The sequence below is a fragment of the Schistocerca gregaria genome, chromosome 4 (assembly GCF_023897955.1).
Source record: "Schistocerca gregaria isolate iqSchGreg1 chromosome 4, iqSchGreg1.2, whole genome shotgun sequence".
Lineage (NCBI taxonomy): Eukaryota > Metazoa > Arthropoda > Insecta > Orthoptera > Acrididae > Schistocerca > Schistocerca gregaria.
The window spans coordinates 316,599,977-316,625,378 of NC_064923.1; the positions used below are offsets into that span (position 1 = coordinate 316,599,977).

The following is a 25,402-nucleotide window of genomic DNA, read 5'->3' on the forward strand; positions in this document are numbered from 1 at the left end:
TGTGGCTAAGCCATGTCTCCGCAGTATCCTTTCTTTCAGGAGTGCTAGTTCTGCAAGTTTCGCAGAAGAGCTTCTGTAAAGTTTGGAAGGTAGGAGACGGATACTGGCAGAAGTAAAGCTGTGAGTACCGAACGTGAGTCGTGCTTCGGTAGCTCAGTTGGTAGAGCACTTGCCCGCGAAAGGCAAAGGTCCCGAGTTCGAGTCTCGGTCGGGCACACAGTTTTAATCTGCCAGGAAGTTTCACCTTTCTCCCTGATTATATTCAGTACCTATTCATTAGTTATACTATCAACCTATCTAATATTCAGCATTCTCCTTTAGCAAAACAGTTCAAATGCTTCTATTCTTTTCTTGTCTGAATTGTTTATTGTCCACATTACTTAGTAGCTGGTATGTCCACCTTTAGCACAGATAACAGAGGCAGCAAATCATGGCATGGAAGCAACGAGGCCTTATTAGGTCACTGGAGGGAGCTGGCACCACATCTGTGCATGCACACACACACACACACACACACACACACACACACACACACACACCAAATTTCTGTGAATTCCGGGGAGGCGGGGCAATGAGCTCTGACACCACGTTCAATCACATTCCAGATGTGTTCAATTGGGTTCAGATCTGGCAAGTTAGGGGGCTGGCACATCAATTGGAACTCAGCACTCTATTCCTCGAACCACTCCAACATACTCCTGACCTTGTGACATGGCACATCATCTAGATGAAAAATGCCGTGGCCATCAGGAAATGTGATTGTCATGAAGGGGTGTATGTAGTCTGCAACCATTGCACAATGCTCTTTGATCATCATGGTGCCTTGCAAAAGATCCAATGGGCCCATGGATGCCCATGTGAATGTTTCCCAGAGCATAATAGAGCCGCTGCAAGCTCGTCTCCATCCCACAGTCCGGGTGTCAAAGAGCTGTTCCCCTGGAAGATGACAGATTTGCACTCTCCCATCAGCATCATAAAGAAGGTATCAGGATTCCTTAGACCATGCCATGCTCTGCCACTGCACCAACATCCAGTGTCAATGGTCATGTTCCCATTTCAGTCACAATTACTGATGTTGTGGTGTTAACATTGGTATATGTATGGGCCATCAGCTGGGGGGGGGGGGGGGGGGGGGAGGGGGGGTGTCATTACGAGTGCTCAGTGCACTGTGTATTCAGGCACACTTGTGCTTTGCCCAGCATTAAAGTCTGATTTTTATTTGCACCATAGTTCGCTGCCTGTCCTGTTTTATTGATCTGCTGAGCCTATGACATCAACTATCAGTAATGAGGGGTAGCCACCCAAACCCACAACATCCGGACATGGTTTCACCTTGGTTTTGCCGTGTGTTGTAGACACGGACCGCAGCACTCCTCAAACACCCAACATATTGTGCAGTTTCCGAAATGCTTGTGGCAAGCCTCTGGGCCATCATAATATGCCCTTGGTCAAATCCAGATAGATCAAGCGCCTGCCCCATTCTACACATGGGCAGCACACTCACTGATACTATAGGCATTGTGTGTGTGTGTGTGTGCCTGGCAACCACTCCTCACCAGGTGATGCTGCTATCGCCTGGATGGTTTTATATCAATAGTAGGTCAGTGGTCGTAGTGTTCTGGCTGATGACATTCCAACACTTAAATTTATATTTTATGTTAGTAAATTTCTTTTTTAGAAATGCTATTCTTGCTATTACCATTCTGCAAATGATTTCCTTTCTATTTTAGCCACTGTCAATTATTTTGCTGCCCAGTTAGCAAATCTCATCTACTACTTTTTGTTTCTCATTTCCTAATGTAACTCTGTCAACATCACCTCATGTCATTCGACTATATACCATAACCATTGTTTTACTTTTATTGGTGTTCATATTATAAAATCTTTTCAAAACAGTATCCATTTGGTTCAATTGCTCTTCCAAGTCCTTTATCCTTTCTAACGAATTACAATACTGTCAGCAAACCTCAAAATTTTTGTTTCTTCTCCTTGTACTTTAAGTCCCCTTCCAAACTGCTGCTTGGTTTCCTTTACTTCTTACCCAATATACTGACTGAATAGTATGGGGAATAAGCCACAACCCTCTTTCACTCCTTCTCAGCTACTGCCAACAGACTGGTTCTTGCACAAGTTGTAGATAACCTATATTTTATGCTCTGTAATTTTAAAATTTCAAAGAATGTATTCCAGGAAATACTGCAAAAGCTTTTTCTAAATCTGCATTTGCTAAGAACATAGAACTTTCTTCAACATATCTTCTAAAATAAGTTGTAGGTCAGCACTGTCTTCCATGTTCCTACAGTTACATGGAACCCAAATCGATCTTCCCCTAGGTCAGTTTCTACCAGTTTATCCACTCTTCTGTAAATAACTCATGTCAGTATTTTGCTAGCATGACTTATTAAACAAACAGTCCGATCATATTTGCACCTGACAACATTTAGCTTCTTTGAAATTAGGGTTATACATTCTTCTTTAAGTCTAAAGTGCATTATGCCTGTCTCTCATACTTTGCATACCAGGTTTTTTTTTTTTATCATTTTTGATTGTGCCATGGGTTTCAGTCATTCTCAGAGAATGTTCTCTACTTCACACACCATGTTCCAATTTTGATATTTCAGTGCACTGTCAAATGCTTGTTGCAGTGTCACATCTTTCACTTTATCTCATCCCCAACTATCAGGGTGTTCAAAGAAGCAACCTGTCTTCACAACATATGCTGGATAGATTGCCATCCATGTGGCCTTAAATTCTACTTGTTTACTATCACTCTGCTTACCCCACACACCTTACACAGCTTTGTTTTGTTACTTTATCTATTTGTTCTCATTGTTTGCCATTTCAATATTTCTATCTCCTTTTGAATTTATTTATTTATTCTAATCATCTCAGTTCAGATCTTATCCTTCATTACCATCTCCACATTGTGATTTTTCTTCTGTGTTTAAGCTCCCAAGCAACATTAGCACCTTGGTATACAACTGACTGCTACAGTCTACTGTTACTCTGTCTCCTTATTTATATGGAGATTGGAGTAGGTTTTCTTGATATTCGTTATATGTACTTCTTTCAGTTAACGTTTACAGCTTCCTAACTGTTTTTCCATTTGAGAGGGGAACTTGTTTTTAATTGGTGAATTCTCAAGATTCAAATCTTTTTTTCCTTCTTTCTTTGTGCATGCATCAAGCTGCTCCTTTTTTCAGGTACAGATAAGCAGGGCATTCTCCAAAGCTATTCTGCAATTGTATTACTCATTAACTTCTGTAAGTTTTACAAATACAGTGTAGCATATGCTTCAGACTTGAGTGATATGCCAGACTATTCAACCATACAAACAGAAAGACATATTGAAACTTCCTGGCAGATTAAAACTGTAAGCCCGGCCGAGACTCGAATTCGGGACCTTTGCCTTTCATGGGCAAGTGCTCTACCATCTGAGCTACCGAAGCATGAGTCACGCCCGGTCCTCACAGCTTTTCTTCTGCCAGCATCTTGTCTTCTACCTTCCAAACTTCACAGAAGCTCTCCTGCAAACCTTGCAGAACTAGCACTCCTGAAAGAAAGGATACTGTGGAGACATGGCTTAGCCACAGCCTGTGAGTCGTGCTTTGGTAGCTCAGATGGTAGAGCACTTGCCCGCGAAAGGCAAAGGTCCCGAGTTCGAGTCTCGGTCGGGCGCACAGTTTTAATCTGCCAGGAAGTTTCATATCAGCGCATTCTCTGCTGCAGAGTGAAAATCTCATTCTAGAAAGAGATGTTAACAATACTTTCGAAAATATAATGATGATTGAATAAAAGAAACTATAAAAAAAAGTAACAGTTGCCATAGTTTCATAATTACTGATTCCTCCACCTGTCTCCCCAAGCTGATAAGAGTTGCAAGAATAGTATGTCTGCTCTTTTGCAACACTCTTGTATCCCACAACTTCACAGTAAACTTTCACTCATCCCCATCCCATCTGTATTTGCTCTGCCCTCTTTTTCCATTTCATGCCAATTCAGCAATACCATTGGTGTTGCCTCTTTTTAAAACACTTGTGGCTTTTTAAGACAATCAGCAAAACAGTTACAAGGTAATCTTGTATGTTGCTGCTCTACAGCTTGAGCACTAAATTTAGTGTTCACATGACTTTTGTACAGATGTTGAAGCATCAAAGATTTAAAAGGACAAATGGTCCTGCTTGTCATTCTGTGTTCATCATGATTACACTTCATATTAGAGTTAAATAACATTCTAACTTCATGCAAATGAATAGATTTTCCAGTTTTGATAGGAAAGAAACACATGTAAACATTTTTATACTTCAATTTAACCATGTGTATCAATTTTACTTTTTCTTCTCCCCAACAACTATCAACTAATGAAGACAAAGTGTAGAACCATCACTGGAAACAGTCACATTCAATTAATATCTGGGAGTATGCATATGAACCAATTTAAAGTGAAACAGTTGTATAAAACTAATGTAAGGCAGATGTCATATTCAGAGTCACTGGGAGAATTCTAAGAAATTTGCAAAGAACCTGCAACCTGTATCAGACAAGACTGATACAGGAAAATCCAAAGAACAACACTGCATTTCATCTCAGGTGTATTTATTAAGTGTGAAAGCAACATGGAGATGCCCATCCAATTCCAGTGGCAGACTTTACAAGAGAGGCACCATGCATCATGGTGGGGTTTACTGTTACAATTCCTTGAGCATACCTTCCTAGAAAAGTCAACTAATATACTGCTTTCTCCCACATACCTCTCAAAAAAATGCCATGCATGTGAAAACAGAGAAATTTGGATTAGCACGAATGCTTATCAACAATTATTCTTCCTGTGGGCTATTCATGACTGGAACAGGAAAAGGGGATAATGACAGTGATACACAAAGCCCCCACACCATACACCTCACAGTGGCTTCTAGATATAGATGCATATGTAGATGGAGAACATGTGTATAAAATTGCAACATATTCACATCATGTGCTTAAATTCAGTCTGTTTTACAAATTGTACTGTTCCTGATGGTTTCACAAACAGTAACTTTCTGGGAGTGGGCCAGTGCAGTATCCAAGGCTCCATTACTTGTAAACTAGCAGACAGAACAATGTGAGATGTTAATAGTAATCCAAAGAAATGATCCTCAACAAGGTTACAAGTTTTAAATAACCACATACGTAAACAGTCTGTAATCAGTGATTAAAAATGTACAGTTACTGGGAAGGAACTTAAAATATACCAAAGTCATTAAGGAGGACCTATGAGAGAGAGAACAGGAAATGATTCGAGAGATTTACACAAAATATGATGGTTGGAACTTTAATAATGGTAACCATTTATTTACAACTTTTACAAAATAGATATGTGTTTCAGAGTCTTACTTTTCTTCACAGTGGTCATCAGCATTGTGTATAAACAGTTGCCAGCAATTTGAAAATCTTAGGATACCCTTAGCACTGTCAATTGTGTTCATAGTGCAATTGAAGCAGTCTATTACCCAACGAATCTCTGTAACAGTTCTGAAGCAAATGCTGTGAAGTGCTTCCTTTGATTTAGGAATCAAGTTAAAGTTACAAGATCTTATATCCCGAGAGTGTGGTGGGTCGTACAGCACTTCTTAGCTCCATCAACTGAACAAATTAGTCTTAACTTAAGCCATATGTGCCCGTGTAATGCCCTGCAAAATTATGAACAGTACCTGCACAAAGTGTTGACACTTCTTTCTCTAAGATGTTCATTTTTGAGACAAAGCCAGTGATCAGCTTCGAGAAAGAAGTGGCGACACTGTGTGCAGGACATGCCCTCCATATTCCAGGCCTATGCTCAGGTGCATATGATGCAAGTTGTGACCAATTTGTTCAATCGATGGGGCTGGGAAGTGTTGTACCATTCAAAACATTCACTGGACTAAGCCCTTGTGATATCAACTTGATTCCTAAATTCAAATACGTACTTCTTGGCATTCGCTTCAGAACTGTTACAGAGATTCTTTGGGCAACAGATTGCTCCACTTGCATTATAAGCACAACTCACACTGCTAAGGGTATCCTACAACTTTCAGATTGCTTGGTTACATACAATATAAAAGACTATTTTGAAGGACAGTAAAACTTTGAAACATGTGTCCATTTTATAGAAGTTGTAAATGAATAGTTGCCCAGTATTAATGATTCAGCCCTCACATGAAAATATCTTTGCACAATGCTACACCTATCACCCGTATCAGAACCTGGCTGATATTTCACTCTGGTAGATGTTAGAGTTTGTGCAATACTTTTCATTACACAATCCAATATTTTCAACATTCAATTAAGTGTCACTTTCTGCAATGAACTAACATTTAACATTCGCTAGGTCTACACCAAAGAAAACAATTAAAAAACATTAATTACATTCGATTGACATGACATTCTTCAGTCCTTCCCGTTTAACATTAAGGTGTTTTGTGACAGTTTGTATTTTTATTTTTAGTACTACCCTGTAATTGAGAAATTATACTAACTGTATAGACAATTATACATTTTCGAGTATTGTTCTGCTCATTACACACCAATATTAAAGAGAACATATAAAGAATACAAGTAGCAACAGCACACATTAGAGTGGATTTGTGGAGTGTTTTGCAGATCTACGATCAGGCCTGACTTATCATAGCTGTTGGCCTTGTGGACAAAGAGCTGAATGGGTTGTTGTTAGATGCAACAAAATATATCTGGCTGTACCTAATGTTTCAATTCGGAACTGGAGACATATCAACCACATCTTACACCTGAATAGAAGAGGGAAGACCATGTCAGACAGGCACATTTTAAAGTTAGTTTAAAGTCACCGATAAGCAACCTTTAAAGAAATAAAAAATACAGAAGATGGCCACAAAAGAAAAGCAGTGATAATGGTCACAAGTTTCTTGATTCGTGGGAGAGCACCATGGAAATGTTGAAAAACCTGAATTGGCAGAAGTCTTAAGATTTACCACATGAAATCGTAATTTAACAATTTCAGGAACTAGTATTAATTGACGAGAATCTGAGGATATTCTTCAGCCCCCTATGTAGTTGTATCATAGAGCCTGAATGGACAAGATTCAACCAAGACATTTAAGCAGCCATTTTTCCTGTGCTACTTACATGTTTGCATCTATGAATGTGTGTATGATAGGAAGAAACCCTAACATGTGGTAGTTTCCTCTGGCCCCTAAAACATCCACTTCTCTGTGTACACATACTGTGTATGTAGACACAGATGTGTTTCTAAATATGTGTTATGAGTGAAAGATCATCATTTGGAAGTCTCTGAAAGAGAATGAATGCAGTTAGATGGATACAAGTTAATATCACATTACTGTAGGCATAATATACACAAGTGAAGTACATTTCCACACCACAGACCTACATGAGTACTGCACTGAATAGCTCTTTTGAATGATGAACTCCTGTGACAGGATTGTAAACATACAAGAGAGAGGTTGTGGCAATGTACATACCTTCGACTGCACATGTTCCACACTTCATTAAGCTGCCAGAGAGGATACAAATATGATATAGAAATAACTGGTAGATAATTATAGGTGAAGATTTCAATACTGATTTCATCTCAGAGTGTTCTGATCAAGAGTTACTGACACCCAGCTCTGATTTGATCCCCGCAGTAGCATTCCTACCCAGAATAAAAAGGCATAATGCAACCATAATTGATAATTTATTTCTAACTCCAACTGTCTTTCATGAAATAGATTTGAGCCCGATAACAAATGCTTTATCTGCCCATGATGGCAGTAAAAAAGCATCTCCATCAATTGTGTAAACAAGAAGGGAAACATACAGTTTCACAGAACCACACATGCTGACTCAGTTATACTATTCAGGGATAATTTAAATAATGAACCACTGGAAGGAGTTTATCAAGAATAAACAATAGATGAAAAATGTAATTATTTTTATGAATATTCCTAAGCTTTTCCTTATAATGAGCCATAAAAAGTTACAGTGAAAGCTGAGACAAAGGGTGACTAACTTCTAGGATCAGAGTTTACTTGTGTCTTGAAGAGAGAGCTTTATTTAATGCACCAGGCTAGCTCTGATCAGAAAGAAATGTAATAAAGAAGTAAAGTGGAACAAAATACGGAAATGATATTCTGCTCCAATACTAAATTCAAATAAATAGCTACTATACAGTCAGTTCTTCACATCAGTAACTATAAACACAGAGACTGAAAACACCCTCAAAAGCAAACTCATTACACTTATTTAGACAGGCATCGCATACTCTACCATCAGATAGCAGTTTCGTCACATCACATGCTAAGAAGGTCACAAAAAATCATTATGTCATTCAAAAGCAGAGCTCATATGACAATGGCAGGTACTGCCCCACTGAGCTACCTACGTAGCCATTCAGTGAGTTAACCCTCGATCAGGCGCAATTCTGGGACTCCTGAGTTCGGGCGCAATGAGCCTGACAGGCACAGATTTTAAAATCATCTATTATCTCAGATTCTCAACTTTAGTACCCTAAATGTAATCAGTTACTTTCATGGGAATGTGTAGAGACAGAGCATATGAAAGTGGATGAAAAAAAAATTATTGAGCCGACTTTGGAGGCTGGAGGGGATTCCAACTTTTTTCATACTACTTCTGTGTAGCTCTCCAAGAACAAGTTGATGTGCCAGTGATTTTAGGTACACTCTTCTACGCATTTTCTTCAGTTGATTTCCAAGATAAATTACCTGTGAGTTGATACCACCCACATTCAGCATTGTGAAAAAAATTATTATTGGCCAGCGCATTGTGTTTCGGCTGACACTGTAAGTAGCACACATTTGATCTACAGTATCAACACCACCTTTTGTTGAATTTTAGAATGTAACAATCTGTGGTTTATTTTTCTCTCCACATTTGGTATCAATAGCAGCATCATTGTGCAACGAAGATACAAGAATCACATTTTTGTTCTGGCATGGTATATAGGAAACCAAAACCTTCCCATAATTAAAGCCAAACATGCTGCTGTAGCATTCCATCCATTTTAATATTGCGACCAGATCCAAAAAAGGCTTAGCCACTCTCTTGACAACTTCACTTGGCTTGTTGCTGACACAGAAGGGACCCAATGGCTGTCATCCAACGTAGATCTCCATGTTTACGGTATACATCATTTTAGCATCAACAAGAGCAAAAAGTTTTATTCCATATTTGTTTGGTTTTGATGGTATGTGCTGACAAAAAACATATCTTCCATGAAAACCTGGGAGCATTTCGTCTGTTGTGACGTTTTCACAAGGGGAATAGCTCTTTTGACAATTTTCCTGAAACTTTTCGAAAACTTCACGAATCGGTTCTGTTGGGTTCTGTATCAGACTCTTAAATCATTTGAGATTCATCACGAGGCTGAATTTTTCAACGCCATCACCCTCAGCCCCCAAGACTTTGACGGTTCCCTCTGTATGCTCCTGGTAAGTACAACAAGCCAATAAAGGCCCTTAGTTCAATTACATCTGTGAAACTGATGTGTCTGTGTCTCTCTCTCTCTCTCTCTCTCTCTCTCTCTCTCTCTCTCTCTCTCTCTATCTATCTATCTATCTAGAGAAATGATCCTTGATAGTGTCCATGTATTGGTTTGTGTATCTAACGATCATATCAAGGATGTAATCAGTGAATATATTATTCCAACATTCAACTGCAGTTTTAGCATTCTTAGCATTTCCTATAATTCCAGGAAGGTGAGTGATGACGTTGTGAGACTTCTTGTGGTATCTTTTCCCAGGTGGCTTTTTGGCCCACATGGTCTTTTTATCTCTTCCTAAATAAAAACTATTTGTTTTGTTGTTCTCTCCTTTCTTCATCTTCATCAGTCTCCTCACCATCTTGCTCTGTTACAGAATAACCTTCACGTCCTTCCACCTTGTCATCAGAATCAATGTCACTCTCATCCCCAAGATCCTCAATCAGCATGGGGTCTTCCTCTTCAGCGCACATCGGCAAATCCTGTATTTCCTCAAGATGACATGGGTTAGATAGACCATAGTAATTCCGGGCCATATTTGTGGAAAATCTGGGGCGTAAAAGAGAAAACACCAGGATAATTACATGTTCAGGTGCAATGTGCCTGAAAGGCTGAGCTCAAAATAGTATATATTTGTGTAAATAATTCACAAAATTCAGGTTACTCATCCATCAAATGAACAAAATTAGCACTCTGATGAAAAAGAACAAAAAATATGCACCTTTGTAAGTGAGATGTGATCAGGTGCAATGAGCTTCAGAGGCCATGAACATCACGCCTCCTCTCCACGAGGGTCACGCAAACACTAATGGAGCGAGTTGTAAACAGCACCTGAAGATAGAAAGCTACTAGTGGCGGGGAAATCCCACGACGCCTACTTGGCGAGCGAGGGAGAAAAACACGTCAGCTGTGCCTGCCAGGCCAATTGCGCCTGACAGAGGGAGTAATATTTCCTGAAAGACTGTAGTATGTTATAGTAATAGCCATTTACAAAGGTGAGATAAGCAAGTGATTTCTAATTATAGACCCACATCCTTCCCGTACCATTAAAAAACTTTTCTAGGAATAAACTTTTAACAGCAGCTCAGTTTGACTTCCAGTGGCAGTTTTCTATTGAGAAGGCAATATATGATCTCAAGAAATGAAACAAGAAAAATTGCCGTATCAACATTTTCTGTGATCTTGCTGAGGCCTTCTGTTGTGTAGATCACAAAATTCTATTAGGAAAAGTAAAAATACATGGCGTAAAAGGCTTTTACCTTGCGCAAATAGAGTCAAATGTTAACAAGAGAAAACAATGAATTGACAGGAACATGACTAAATTAGGAATGCAGGAACAATAAATATGGTGTCCCACAAATGTTGATGCTTCTCTGTTCTTGTTCTTGGCCTACATAATAAATGATTTACCTGGAACACTGGACCACTCTTCAAAAACTGTTCTGTTACTGATGGCACTAGTATACCAATAACGGGTCAGCGCACATCCATACCAGGCACAATCAAAAGAATACTGGAAAAGCCTTACAACAAATTCACAGGAACAGCTTAACCCCTAGTCTAACAAAGAAATATATTATGCAAACCCAAACAAATCATACCACCTTAGAGGTACAAGAAATATGGATGAATGTAATGCTAAATATATATGACAGATGGGGAGGAATTTTAAATAAGAAACAATTAGCATAAAGATGTCTGTGATACTGGGCATCCACTGACTGAAGTCAGTCAACACTTTGAAGTATTACATACACTTCACAAAGGCAAGAAACTGGACTTGCTTGAAACATTGGAAATGTTTTTGCATAGTAGTTAGGTGAGAATACTTTGAATGGCCAAATGGTTCAAATGGCTCTGAGCACTATGGTACTTAACTTCTGAGGTCATCAGTCCCCTAGAACTACTTAAACCTAACTAACCTAAGGACATCACACACATCCATGCCCAAGGCAGGATTCGAACATGCGACTGTAGCAGTCGCGCGGTGCCAGACTGTAGTGCCTAGAACCACTCGGCCATCCCGGCTGGCCTTGAATGGCCAATTCACACATGACTCAAGTATTTACTTTAGAAGCTCTGTTAGGGTACTACAAACAACTCCCTCAATCCTCAGGACAACATAACAAGCATAACTACAGTCCAGGTATAGATAAGGTGACTGCTATGTAAACTGGTTATTCAACTGCCAACTGCATACAGAAGCAATTTATCACCACCCAATAAGCATGGAGAATACACATGCATATTAGTGATACATTTTTACATTGCTGAAAGAAAAACAGCACAGTGCACTGCTGACTTGTGTGATATTTGCACCAGGACGCCAATTAACATTTCCTAGCAAACATGCATCAGAACAAGTGACTGAGGTGTGTCAGCTGAATGTCAGAAGGAGTCAAGATTGTGGGTTCAATAATGCCAATAGAATATGAACAGAACTGAATGTAAAGTAAGAAGCAAATCACTCAGTCTGTCAATTACAGTAATAACATTTGTTAAAGATTCTTGTATATATTACCTGAATATGAGAACCTATCCCAAAATACATATTACGACTTGTGCATTCATCACAAATTTTGTTTGTTGTGGCAAATAATGATGTTTTATTGACGTTTCACAACCACATCTTTGTCTCACGCTAAAATGGAAAATTCTACGATGCATCTGAGTATGACTGGCCTTCTGCAGAGCTAGATTTATTTCATTATTCCACCTTAAATCTCTTATTTTGTTCACAGGCAATGGTGTGGGGCTGTACTGAATACTCTCCAAAGACAAGAAAAATGGTGTCAATCTGTGCTCTGCTGTCTACTGCCTTTTGGAGGAATTTGGTTCCACACGATTGTGGCTTCTGTAAACGTTGTTGATAGCTACAGAATAAGTTGTTCAGTCTACAGCAAAGTCATTGTAATAGCCAGAAAAAATTTTTTTCATTCCTGTTAAGTGGTATGATTCATTGTTCCGGAGACTCACTCCGAAGCACTTTATGCCATGGTCATTTAGCTTACAGTGCCTGTATAAAAATATTTGTACAGGACTATGAACCACATGACCATGGCATTTTGCTATATGCATCTTATTGCTGAACTTGAAAATATGCGATACGTATAATCTTCTGAAGAAGGGCACTAAGTGCCCAAAAAAGGTTAAAAAGTTAAATTTCTTTTGCGCAAATGTTTGCTGAGGTTGGATAACATACTAAACATCAATACTGCTCAAGTTGTTTCTATTTTGGACCCTGAAAATGAGAGACTGCAAAAATTGGTTGACAAAATTCCTGTTTCTAGACATACAATACAGAGATGAGTTTCTGGTATTAGTGATGATATTGCAAGTAACTTGCAAAAAATATACGAGTGGCCACTCAACAATGAGTCTGGCTTTGGTTGAGTCTACAGATATCAAAGATAAACAGTAGCTTGCCATATTTGTAAGGTAAGTATCAAATGATTTGGAGGTGGGGGAAGAGCTCTTAGATCTTTAGGCCTTGCTACATTGAAGGGTGCTACTCAGGGCTGTGTGTGTGTAAAAAAAAAAAAGTCCTTCATAGAATAAATCAGCAATGACGACCTTCCTGATGATAAATCTTGGTATAGTTTAATGAGATGGCTATAAGTAGGTAAGGATATACGCAAATTTTTTTCAACTACTGGCTTCAATCATGCAATTTCTGCAAGAAAAAGGAAAATCTTTCTCTCAGCTTGATGAGCCACAGTGGCTGTTAGATATGGCCTTTTTTTTTACTGTTGATGTTCAGCATTTACAGATACTAAATACATCATTACAAGGAAAAGAGAATCTTATTTCTGACTTAGTGCAGTCTATGTTCAGTTTTCATATCAAATTATGATTCTTTCAAAAATAACCTGAGGACAAAATGTTTTGCTTGTTTCACATGCTTGAAGAAATTACTGAAAGCCTTCTTTTCATTCAGGTGCAAATACTAGATAGTTTAACCATAATGTCTGACCTTACTAATAAGTGTCAGATTACTGATTTGAGGGCACTTAACCCATCATTTTCATTCTTAGCAAATCCTTTCCCTGTTGATACTATGGAAGGTGGCTGTCCCATTTCAACGTCAGTTATTAAGAATTAAGCAGCTGTACAGTTGGAGCTCAAGAGGATGAAGCACTAAAGGGTCTGAAACATAGCGGTTGTTCAACTGGTGAATTTCGGAAGAAGGTTCCATAAGAAAAAAAGTATCCGCTAACAGAAGAGAGTACCAAGAGCTTGATCTCTATTTTTTGAATCACTTATATGTTTGAAACATTGTACTCAATACTCAATTCTATCAAATCTAAATATCGATCTGTTCTATCTGATGAACATTTAAGTGAACTTGTGCAAACTGCACTCACCAATTGTCAGTCAGATTTCCAAGAGCTCACAGTAAAAGTAAATGCTTGAAAAAGCACATCACAAATGTAATTTGCAGTTTCTTCTAGTGTAATAAAATAGTTCAATAATATTATTTTTAAAAATAGTCTTTCTTCATTTAAGTTAATTATTAGTCAAAAAATATGGCCCTCTTCAAAACAGCTCCATAATTTTGTGGCTACCGAAAGTAAGGTAAGTGGCCACCACCAACATATAACTAGGGGAAAGATATATATCGTTTATAATAAAATTAAAGAGATCTTTGGTGAAAAAAGAAGGCACTCTATCAATTTTAAGAAATCAGATGGAAAACCAGTACTAAGCAAAGAAGCAAAAGCTGGAAGGTGGAAGGAGTATATTAAATGACTATAAAAGGGAAATGAACTTGAAGGCAATGTTATAGAAAGGGAAGAGGGTGTGATGACGATATGGGTGGACATATGACACTGCAAGAAGAATATGACAGAGCACTGATAGACCTATGTCAAAACAAGGCTCCTGGAGTAGATGACATTCTGTCAGAACTACTGATATCCTTGGAAGAGCCAGACATGACAAAACTATTCCACTTGGTTGCATGGAGGAATACCCTCAGAATTCAAGAAGAATGTAATAATTCCAATTGCAAAGAAAGCAGGTGCCGACAGGTGTGAATATTACTAATCAGATTACATTCCATTATCCTTGTTTAATAATCAATAGTTGCAATATACTAACATAAATTATTTACAGAAGACTGTAAATCTGATAGATGCCCATCTTGGCGAAGATCAGTTTGGATTCCACAGAAACGTAGGAATACGTGAGGCAATACTGACCCTATGACTAACCATGGAAGATAGGTTAAGGAAAGACAACTTTATGTTTATAGGATTTGTAGACTTAGAGGAAGAATGTTGTCTGGCATACCCTCTTTGAAGTTCTGAAGGTACCGCGAGTAAAATACAGAGAGTAAAAGACGATTTACAACTTGTACAGAAACTAGATGGCAGTTAGGGAACTGAGAGATATAAAAGGAGAGCAGTGATTGAGTAATGAGTGAGACATGGTTGTAGCTTATGCCAATGTTATTCAATCTGTACAGTGAGCAAGCAGTAAAAGAACCAAAAAAATATTTGTAGCAAGAATTAATGTTCAGGGAGGAGAAATAAAAATTTTGAGGTTTACCAAAGACATTATAATACTGTCAGAGACAGCAAAGAACTTGGAAGAGCAGCTGAATGGAACAGGCAGTGCCTTAAAAAAGAGTATATAAGATGAACAACAAAAAAAGCAAAACAAGGATAATTGAATGTAATCTGATTAAACCAGGTAATGCTGTGGAAATTAGATAAGGAAATGAAACATTAAAAATAGTAGGTGAGCATCATTATTTGGGCAGTAAAATAACTGATGATGACATAAGTAGAGAGGATATAAAGCATTGAGTGGCAATGTCAAGAGAAGCATTTCTGAAGAAGAGAAATCTCTTAACATCGAATATAAACCTGTGTTAGGAAGTCTTTCCTGAATGTATTTGTCTGGACTGTAGCCTTATGGAACTGAAACATGGATGATAAACAGTTTAGACAAGAAGCGAATAGAAGGTTTTGAAATATGGTGCAACAGAAGAATGCTGACGACAAGATGTGCAGATCATGTAACTAATGAGGACGTACTGAACAGACATGGTAATTAAAGAAATCTGTGGCACAACATGACTAAAAGGAGGGATTGGTTCATAGGACACATTCTGAAATGTCAAGGGATCACCTATTTAGTTATGGAGGGCAGTGTGGAGAGTAAACATTGAAGAGGGAGACCAAGAGAAGAATTCAGTAAGCAGATTGATGAGGATGTAGGTTACAAAAGTCACTAAGAGATGGAAAGGCTTGCACAGGGTAGAGAAGAGTAGATAACTGCAACAAACCAGTCTTCGAGCACAACAAAAAAATTACTTGTGACAAAAAATAAATAAAAATGTATGCTTCTTCTGTTGTTCACTCAAATTAATAAATAGAATTAGTAACCTCAATTATAAGACAGTTCTCTGCAATCATTAAATATAGTAGCAAAAATTGTGATTAAGAACATATACAATGAGTGGCCAACATGCTCAGGCATCAATTGTTGTTTGTTCTAACAATCCTAGCCATGTAGCTGAATAATATGTATTGTCTCCTTTAGCTATTTTAGCTACTTAGCTACATTCAGTGTGTGAAGAAGGCACTGATCTATACTCTGATACAATACAGGTAGAGTTTGTTTCTTCTCTTCCTCAAGTGTGATCAACAGTTGTTGCCACAATTTTAGGCAAAGTGATACTGTGTGCTGACAAAGCTCTAGTGATCTCAAAAATATTCAGTGGTGTAACAGTCTGCACTTTTAGTATACTACTTCTAGCAGAGCCACATTTCATCATTTGATCTACAGTGCTATATTTTTTGCTTTTTATATGGGCTTTATCATCATGATACAAAATACCCAGCTATAAACTGTCATCACATTTTAAGGAGCACATACTGTGTGAAATTGTTTCATAAAAACCTGCAACAATTTTGCTACTGACAAAAATTAATGGACTAAGTCAAAAACAGGAAAGAAGCACACAAATTATCACATACAAGTACCACACAATGTAATTGTTCACTAATTACTTTATATAAGCCTCCTAGACACTACTCTAAACAATGTTATACACAGATTCTTGTGAGCAGCATCTTCTTCGCAAGTATATGATCATGAAAAACTTCACTAATAATGGACCTGTACACATGTAAAACCTACGAAATCTCAACTTGAGCTCATTCAACCATGTCCTTGCCCATTTCTCTCCAATGTTCCATTCTGACAGAAACTAAATTTATGGTGTTGCCATGTTATTCCAGCACTTACGTGGTCTAGGATGTAAAGCCTGACACCACACACAACACACAATTTTGGACACACAATGTAAAAACCGTTACCACTCACAATTCACTAAAAATGGTTGCAATTATCTTGGTAGCAGCAAGTAAGACAGCATAAGTGAAAAACTTAATGGGATAAAGTATGGAAGAAAGGAGAAGGTAATCAAGAATCCCATTTTTTTTACTCCTTCCCTTACCTCGACAATGACAAGAATATGTTTCACTATGTGCGCCACATGGAAACTGGGTACATGCTCACAGTCTGATTGCTCAATACCAACAAGATCTTTTGGCTTGAAGACAAGGCTAAGCCCATCGCCATCTATTGTGTAAAAGCTTTTGACCACAAAGCTGTAATTTATATTCAAGAATTTATGAAGAGATGAGCATTTATAATATTAAATTCATTAACTTATATAATATGGTGATAATAAATGTAAACTTTTTATGCAGTGGATTTATTGTGTTATTGTTATAGCAGTACAGATATAGTTGAACAGAGTGAAAGAACATTCAGCAACAAAGCTATAATGCAAAAGAAATGTAGTTACTCTACACTAAAAGATGTAATAGCCAACGAAAATCATAATGAAATGGTATCATCACTCGTGGCACCAGTTTATTTACCAAATTATATGACAGCAAACCAAACAGCTGATGATCAAAGTAACAGTTACCTATAACATGAAACATACATGGAATGACAGGCCATTTCAAGCTTTCAGAATATCATATTCTTCCTCACAGAGATGGAGCTTGGGTGAAACAGTGGGGATTTGGAAGAAGAAAACCGGAAGCTAGTGCAAAGAGTGAGATAAAGCTCCTTGCAAAAACAACAGGTAATATGTTACGAAAAATGAATATAATGATAACAGTGAATATAATCAAGACTGGAAGTCTGAGAAAATTGAGCTATCCTGAGAGAGGAAAGAGAATTACTAATAAGGAAGTGCAGAGAAAAAGATATCTCAGTCAGGGATTGGGAATATAAGGAAGATTAGATCAAGCGGAATTGAACAACAGAATTCAAAATACATTATTTGCCACCCAATAGCATAATACTGCCATGACTAGCCTGCCTCCATGGTGTGGTGCATGTTTTGTGCAGCTGCTCACCTCAATAACAGCATATCCAGACTCAGCCTTCAAGCTGGTGTAACAAGAAACGTGATTCATCCAACCAGATTACATGTTTCCATTGAGTCTCAGTCCAATTTATACACCCTACTTATCATGTCATGTGCCCACAACACCCCTAGGCAACAATGAATCTTGCAATGGGCAGTGGTCATAATGTTTTGGCTCTTCAATGTAGGTGTCCACATAATTTAGTTTTGCTGTGCTATAAACTGTTAATCAATGTCATTTTTTTTTCATACTTTCTTTCAGTACTTGCTCACTGGATTTTATTTCAGCTCAGAAAGTCTTTGTGATCCCCTCTATATCTAATCTCTAATGCTTCTGATTTATTTCCCTTTTCTGTTTCCAACATTGACCCTACAATGACCATATCCTCTCTCCCCTCTAAGCATCTCCACCTCTCCCCCTTCGTTTTCCACATGCCCACCAACCCTTTACACCTTCCACATGCCTCATGCATTACCCACTCCTCCCCTTCCTCTGTCCATTTCCTCCTCCCCCTCGCTCTGTCTATATCAACACTGGCTCGTGTAGGCTATGCAATACAATTCAATAAATCATGCCAATACTGCTCCCACAATACACCTCCCATGCAGTGCAGGCTACACATCAGAGCCTTGAAAATCATTTATTTGCCCCTTGCGTACACGTCACCATGCAGAGCAGGTTGATAAAGCATGTCAGTACTACTCCAATACAACATACCTGTCATACAGGGGAAGCTTACATGTCGGGGCCTGGAGAAATGTTACTTGTCCCTGACATGTAGGCTGGCCTGCAAAAGTTACTATGGCAGGTCGATATTGCTCCCACACAATATGCCTGTCATGCAAGGCAACCTGTATGTCAGGGGCAGGAAAAACCATTATAAACCTCACAGTGCTGGTCCTGGACACACACACAGGCATCCTGCTTTATATTTGTATCTCTTATCTTCAGGTTTGATCTCAGTAGTCCATCCAGTTTATATATCAACACAATTTTTGTACTATTTGTGTTTTTAGTTAACTTTTAGCTGTCCAGAAAATTAGTCATAAAAGTGTTACAAAATACCTCAAAGAATTGTTTCCAAACTGTCCAATATTGCAACCCCTGAAGAAGGTGTGCTTGGGAACACTTATGAGGAACACTGAGTGCAAGGTCGCAAGTTCAATCTTTAGTACAGCTCATTTGAAAGTGTTAACAATTACGACAGGAAAAATATTACCTTCCAATGACTCAACATGTGCATCAGGACAGCAGCAGAAAATGAGTGTCCGGGAGGTGCAGTGCTCAACCTTGTATGGGTTGCACATATTACACTTCAAAAAATGGACCTCGTCAACATACATCAACTTGCATCATGAACACCTAATGAGAAATGGCATGCCACAGTGATCACAAGGGTTCACATCATCAAGATGGATGGTGAACTCCTTGGGAGTTACAAACTGTGCAGGACACTCAGCTGGGTATAAAGAATGCATATATAATCATATTGGTGTAACGGGGTGATGAGAAGTGATGGAATATGACCACATGCAACCAAATGTGAAACTGGCTATCCTTGGAGGTGTAGCTGCAGATAGTGTGATGATATGTTTTACAGGCACAGAAAAAACAAAACATTCGGAGGCTGGATTTGTACAATGGTTCCAGATGGTACGAATTGCAATGTCTCTCATTTTTCAGGATGAATAGTTTGCTCTAAAGAATAATGCTGTTTACAAGCAGACCAGGAATCAAGCAAAACAAATCATTTTGACCAGCTATTGGCCAAAATCAGTGCTCATACCATAGTAGTTGTTCTCTTACACTCTTTTTCCTCACTCGTTCTTGCTGTGACATAATTATCCCCTATTGCTCTTGCAAGGTCACACACATGGGAAAGAATTGTAAGGGGCAGAGCAGCACTGCCAACTTCTCGCAGCACAATAAATAGCTTCCAGCCAATTTACCATCCAGAGTAATAGTCGACATGCATTAAGTTGTTAGTTGATATTGGTGCAACTCTCTTGGTACCTCTAATTTCCAGGGTTCCTTTAGCATGCATTTCCTTTTTAAAATCCCAATTGGTTGGAGTTGAAAACATACTACTTACTTACAGATGGGATAAGTTTGTATACCTCATCTACAAATTTTCAGACCAATTCTATAATTTGCTGTGCATCTCAAGTTGACACTTTGTTTAAAATTTCATTACCTTATGTCTTCCAATTCTGTGGTACTATTAAAGTTATGTAACCACCCACTGATTCCTTTTAAATCACTGTACTCTTATGTTGCAGGCAATTTGATGTGTACAACATAATAGGTCACTTTCTTGCACATCCTGTAAACTGCATCAAGCATCCTTGAAATGAGTGAATACCAGTTTTTTGTAAAAGTGCGGCTTGTTCTCCCTTGAGTACCCAAAGTTTTTTTATGCTCTACATGGTCATATGTCATATTGCTGTGGGCTTATTCAAAAATCTGTTGATAATTTCTTTTTTTTTTTCCCCTAGGCTGTGGATGATCTTCCACGTACATATTACGTTTAGTACCCATTCCTTGGACAACAAATGTCCTTTATTACATTTCACTGATGATGATTTATTGCTTTGTATCCGACAAGAATGGCTGTCAATAGCACCTCCACTTGCTATGCATCTATCACCTTTATTGTATGCATCAAGTACATTGTCTACAAAGTCGAGCATACATGACACCACACATTCCACTTACTCTTCTTGCAGAAACTCTTTTATGTCATCCACCACTTTTTTCTCACTCTGCAAAATTCTTTGTTCCTTTCTGATGAAATGTTAACTTTGACAACTGTTGTTCTACATACAATGCAATTTTTGCATTTTTTATCATTGTCATTGCTCTGTTTTGTGTGAACACCATTAGTATTGTAGCAATATTAGGAGATACTCACCAATTAAACAGTTGAACTATGTTCCAGAACCTCATACAACCATATTATGATTGCATGCTAGACAATAGGTGGGGAATTGAATGCCATAAACATTGTTCCCCATTTGCAGCCTCACACTCAAAGGGTTCCTTGTTAGAAAGGAACTCAATGGTTTTTGGTTCTCTCCACCACAAACTGCAGGACTGATCTGACATATCAGGCATGCTGTTTCCAGGGTTCAGCAGAGAGGTGGATCAGTTATCTTTCTGGTTGTATAACTTGGAGATCAAGGGCTGTGCTGTATCAAAATAGGACCCTCCAACCCATTTACCAGCCACAGAGTCTACATTTTGGTGATAGGTTCATCTTTCACACTCTGGGTCAGGAGAGGCACTGTCAAAGGATGTAAAGAGCTTGTGGATGGTATATCTACAAGAATATAAACATGTTCTAATGACAGGGTGGAGTAACACAGTATTCACTGATACCCAATAGAGTTTGATTTGACAGATGTGCAAAGAAAATGTTATCTTTATTTTGTTTACTGTTTAGATTTTACTTCACAGCAAAGAATTTTTTGATTTGTAGAGAGGATATAAATGCATACTGCTATACAGAACAAAGAGTATTTATGATAAAAGAAGAATCTGGTAATATGTTACATAAATTTACGATTAGGTATTCGCCTAAAAAATAGTCTTGTACAAGAAAGTCAATGTGGATGATAATCTTTTTAGACAAGAAGACAATACAAGCTTTTGAAATGTGATGCTGCAGGAGAATACTGAAGATTAGATCTACATCTACATCTACATGATCACTCTGCAATTCACATTTAAGTGCTTGGCAGAGGGTTCATCGAACCACAATCATACTATCTCTCTACCATTCCACTCCCGAACAGCGCGCGGGAAAAATGAACATCTAAACCTTTCTGTTCGAGCTCTGATCTCTCTTATTTTATTTTGATGATCATTCCTACCTATGTAGGTTGGGCTCAACAAAATATTTTCACATTCGGAAGAGAAAGTTGCTGACTGAAATTTTGTAAATAGATCTCGTGGTGACGAAAAACGTCTTTGCTTTAATGACTTCCATCACAACTCGCATATCATATCTGCCACACTCTCTCCCCTATTATGTGATAATACAAAACAAGCTGCCCCTTTTTGCACCCTTTCAATGTCATCCGTCAGTCTCACCTGGTAAGGATCCCACACCGCACAGCAATATTCTAACAGAGGACGAACGAGTGTAGTGTAAGCTGTCTCTTTAGTAGACTTGTTGCATCTTCTAAGTGTCCTGAAAATGAAACGTAACCTTTGGCTCGCCTTCCCCACAATATTATCTATGTGGTCTTTCCAACTGAAGTTGTACGTGATATTAACACCCAGGTACTTAGTTGAATTGACACCCTTGAGAATTGTACTATTTATCGAGTAATCAAATTCCAACGGATTTCTTTTGGAACTCATGTGGATCACCTCACACTTTTCGTTATTTAGCGTCAACTGCCACCTGCCACACCATACAGCAATCTTTTCTAAATCGCTTTGCAACTGATACTGGTCTTTGGATGACCTTACTAGATGGTAAATTACAGCATCATCTGCGAACAACCTAAGCGAACTGCTCAGATTGTCACCCAGGTCATTTATATAGATCAGGAACAGCAGACGTCCCAGGACGCTTCCCTGGGGAACACCTGATATCACTTCAGTTTTACTCGATGATTTGCCATCCATCACTACGAACTGCGACCTTCCTGACAGGAAATCACGAATCCAGTCACACAACTGAGATGATACCCCATAGGCCCGCAGCTTGATTAGAAGTCGCTTGTGAGGAATGGTGTCAAAAGCTTTCCGGAAATCTAGAAATACGGAATCGACTTGAGACCCCTGTCGATAGCGGCCATTACTTCGTGCGAATAAAGAGCTAGCTGCGTTGCAGAAGAATGATGTTTTCTGAAGCCATGCTGATTGCGTATCAATAGATCATTCCCTTCGAGGTGATTCATAATGTTTGAATACAGTATATGGGTAGACTGAGCAAATAATGAGGTGGTATGAAATAGAAATGGGGCACAACTTGACTAAAGGAAAGGATTGGCTGATAGAACATACACTGGCGTAATGGAAGGAAGTGTGGGAGCAGGAATGGGGGATGGGTATAAATTGTAGATGGAGATCGAGACATGAATACAGCAAGCAGGTACAAATTGATGCAGGTTGCAGTAGTTATTCAGAACTGAAGATTCTTGCACAGATTTCAGTAATGTGAAGAACTGCATCAAACCAGTCATCAGTCTGAAGACAACCACAACAACAATTATCAACTCCTGTTGCCTTTCACCCTTGTAAACAGACTTTTTATGCATAGTCTGTTTTCATGTGAAGACTGATTTCTTTAGTTGTCTTCAAAAAATAATATGGCAACACTTACATTACAAGAAGCAAACCCAATATTTGTATAAACAGTGAAAGTAACACACAGTAGGGTGAAGACCGTATATAATGTGCATATAATTCAGGCAAGTTTTCAACCAGAAAGCAACAAGCTACAGCTACTAATCATTATTAAAACTTTGGTAACATCTTGACAGATCACGAACAAATAAAACAAGAGCCAGATGGCACAGAACTGTATCTTATAACAGAGATTACATTATTAGGAAATTAAGAACTTTTGATACATTGCTGAGGATAATTAGGTAGTTAACCAGTTGAGCCAGCCAATTTACAGAACCATGTGAATGGGGTGAGAAACAGATTCAGGCAGGTAATTGTATTTTATTTTTTTGTCCTTTTAGGCAGCTCAAAATACTGTTCACTGGCAACATATTAACTAAAAAATATCTGAAGCAGCCCCCCAGATCAGATCCACCATCTACATATACATTCCACAACCCACTGTTCAGTGTATGATGAAGGGTACCATGTACCACTACTAGTCATTACCTTTCCTATTCCACTTGCAAATGGAGCAAGGGAAAAACAACTGTCCATATGCCCACATAAGAGCCCCAATTTCTCTTCTCTTATCTTATCTTCATCGTCCTTACATGTAACATATGTTGGCAGCAGTAGAATCATTCTGTAGTAAGCTGCAAATGCCTCTTCTCCAAACTTTCTCAATAATCTTTCACAAAAAGAATATCGTCTTTGCTCTAAGGATTCCCTTTAGAGTTCACGAAGCATCTCTGCAACACTCGTCACTCACCCGTTGATTGAAACTACCAGTAACAAAACTAGTACCACATTTCTGAATTGCTTCGATGTCTACCTTTAATACAAATACATCGTCTCCTTCGTAGGTGAGGCACACTTATTAAAACTCTGCCAATATAATGAAGCCTACCAGTGACCTTCCCTACTATCATCCTTATGTGCATGTTTCATTTCATATCGTATTCCAACATTATACCTAGATATTTAATTGATATGTTCTTGTGAAGCAACACAGAACTAATACTGTATTCAAACACCAAACAGTTGTTTTTTCTACTGATCTGCATTAACTTAAATTTTTCTACATTTAGAGCAAGCTGCCATTATCACACCAAATAAAATATCTGTCTAAAGTCATACTGTATACTTCTGAAGTCACTCAATGAAGATACTTCCCGTGTCCTACAGCATCATCAGCAAACAGTCACAGACTTCTGCTCACTCTATATATCAGTTCACGTTTGCATATAGAGTACAAGAGTGACCCTATCACACTTCCCTATGACACTCCTTCACATATCTGGGAACATAATCCGTATGCTCGGATCACAGTTAACCATCTGCAGTGGGGCACCGTATCAAATGCTTTCCAGATATCTAGCAATGTGGAATATGCCTGTTGCCTTTCATCCATGATTTGCAGGATATTGTGCGAGAAAAGGGCAAGCTGAAATTTGCAGGAGTGATGCTTTCAAAATCTCTGCTGATTTGTGAACAGAAGTGTTTCTGTCTCAAGAAAATTTACTGTATTCAAACTTAGAATATGTTAAAGAATTCCACAGCAACCAATGTTAAGGAAATGAGTGTGTAATTTTGTGGGTCCACTCTTTTACCCTTCTTATATATCATCTACAGCTTTTTCCCATCACTTACAACTTTGCCCTCTGTGAGAAATTTGCAATACATGCAAGCTAAGAAGGGGCCAATGGCATAGAATACTCTCTGTAAAAGTGAAGTGGGCTTCAGTCCAGACCTGGAAACTTATTTGTTTTTAAGTCTTTCAGTTACTTATCAACACCAGGGATGTTATTCACAGAACAGCCCTGCCTGAACCAACCAGGTAAATCTTCAACACCAGAGCTCTCCTTTAGTACAGGATATTGGATGATGTGTGAAAGGCCCTAGATTATATCCTCAATGCTGTCTTTTTGGGACTGTGTGATAAAGAAGGCAATAAATACACTTTCACACTGTGAATGAGGCTTGCAATTGAGTACAGCCTGGAACCCAGTGCCTGTTAACATTAGATGTAGAGAGAAACAAAAACATAGTGTATAATCCGTTTAGCAGCAATTCTGGTTTGACTGCCAGCCACAGCAACATTCAGCAACAGCACCAGTGACCCTGTGCATACATGGAAGGTTACAACTCAGCTCCTGGTAGGAGACCC

At 38.5% G+C, this 25,402-nt stretch overlaps 1 protein-coding gene and 1 non-coding gene across 2 annotated transcripts in view; one reads left to right on the plus strand and one right to left on the minus strand.

The window, feature by feature from the left end:
- Positions 1-25,402, minus strand: part of LOC126266961 (protein HBS1) — a 200,830-nt gene that overhangs the window by 43,754 nt on the left and 131,674 nt on the right. The window lies entirely within an intron of this gene.
- On the plus strand, positions 142-216 carry Trnas-cga (transfer RNA serine (anticodon CGA)). The gene has a single exon. It is a non-coding gene; the product is annotated as a tRNA-Ser (tRNA).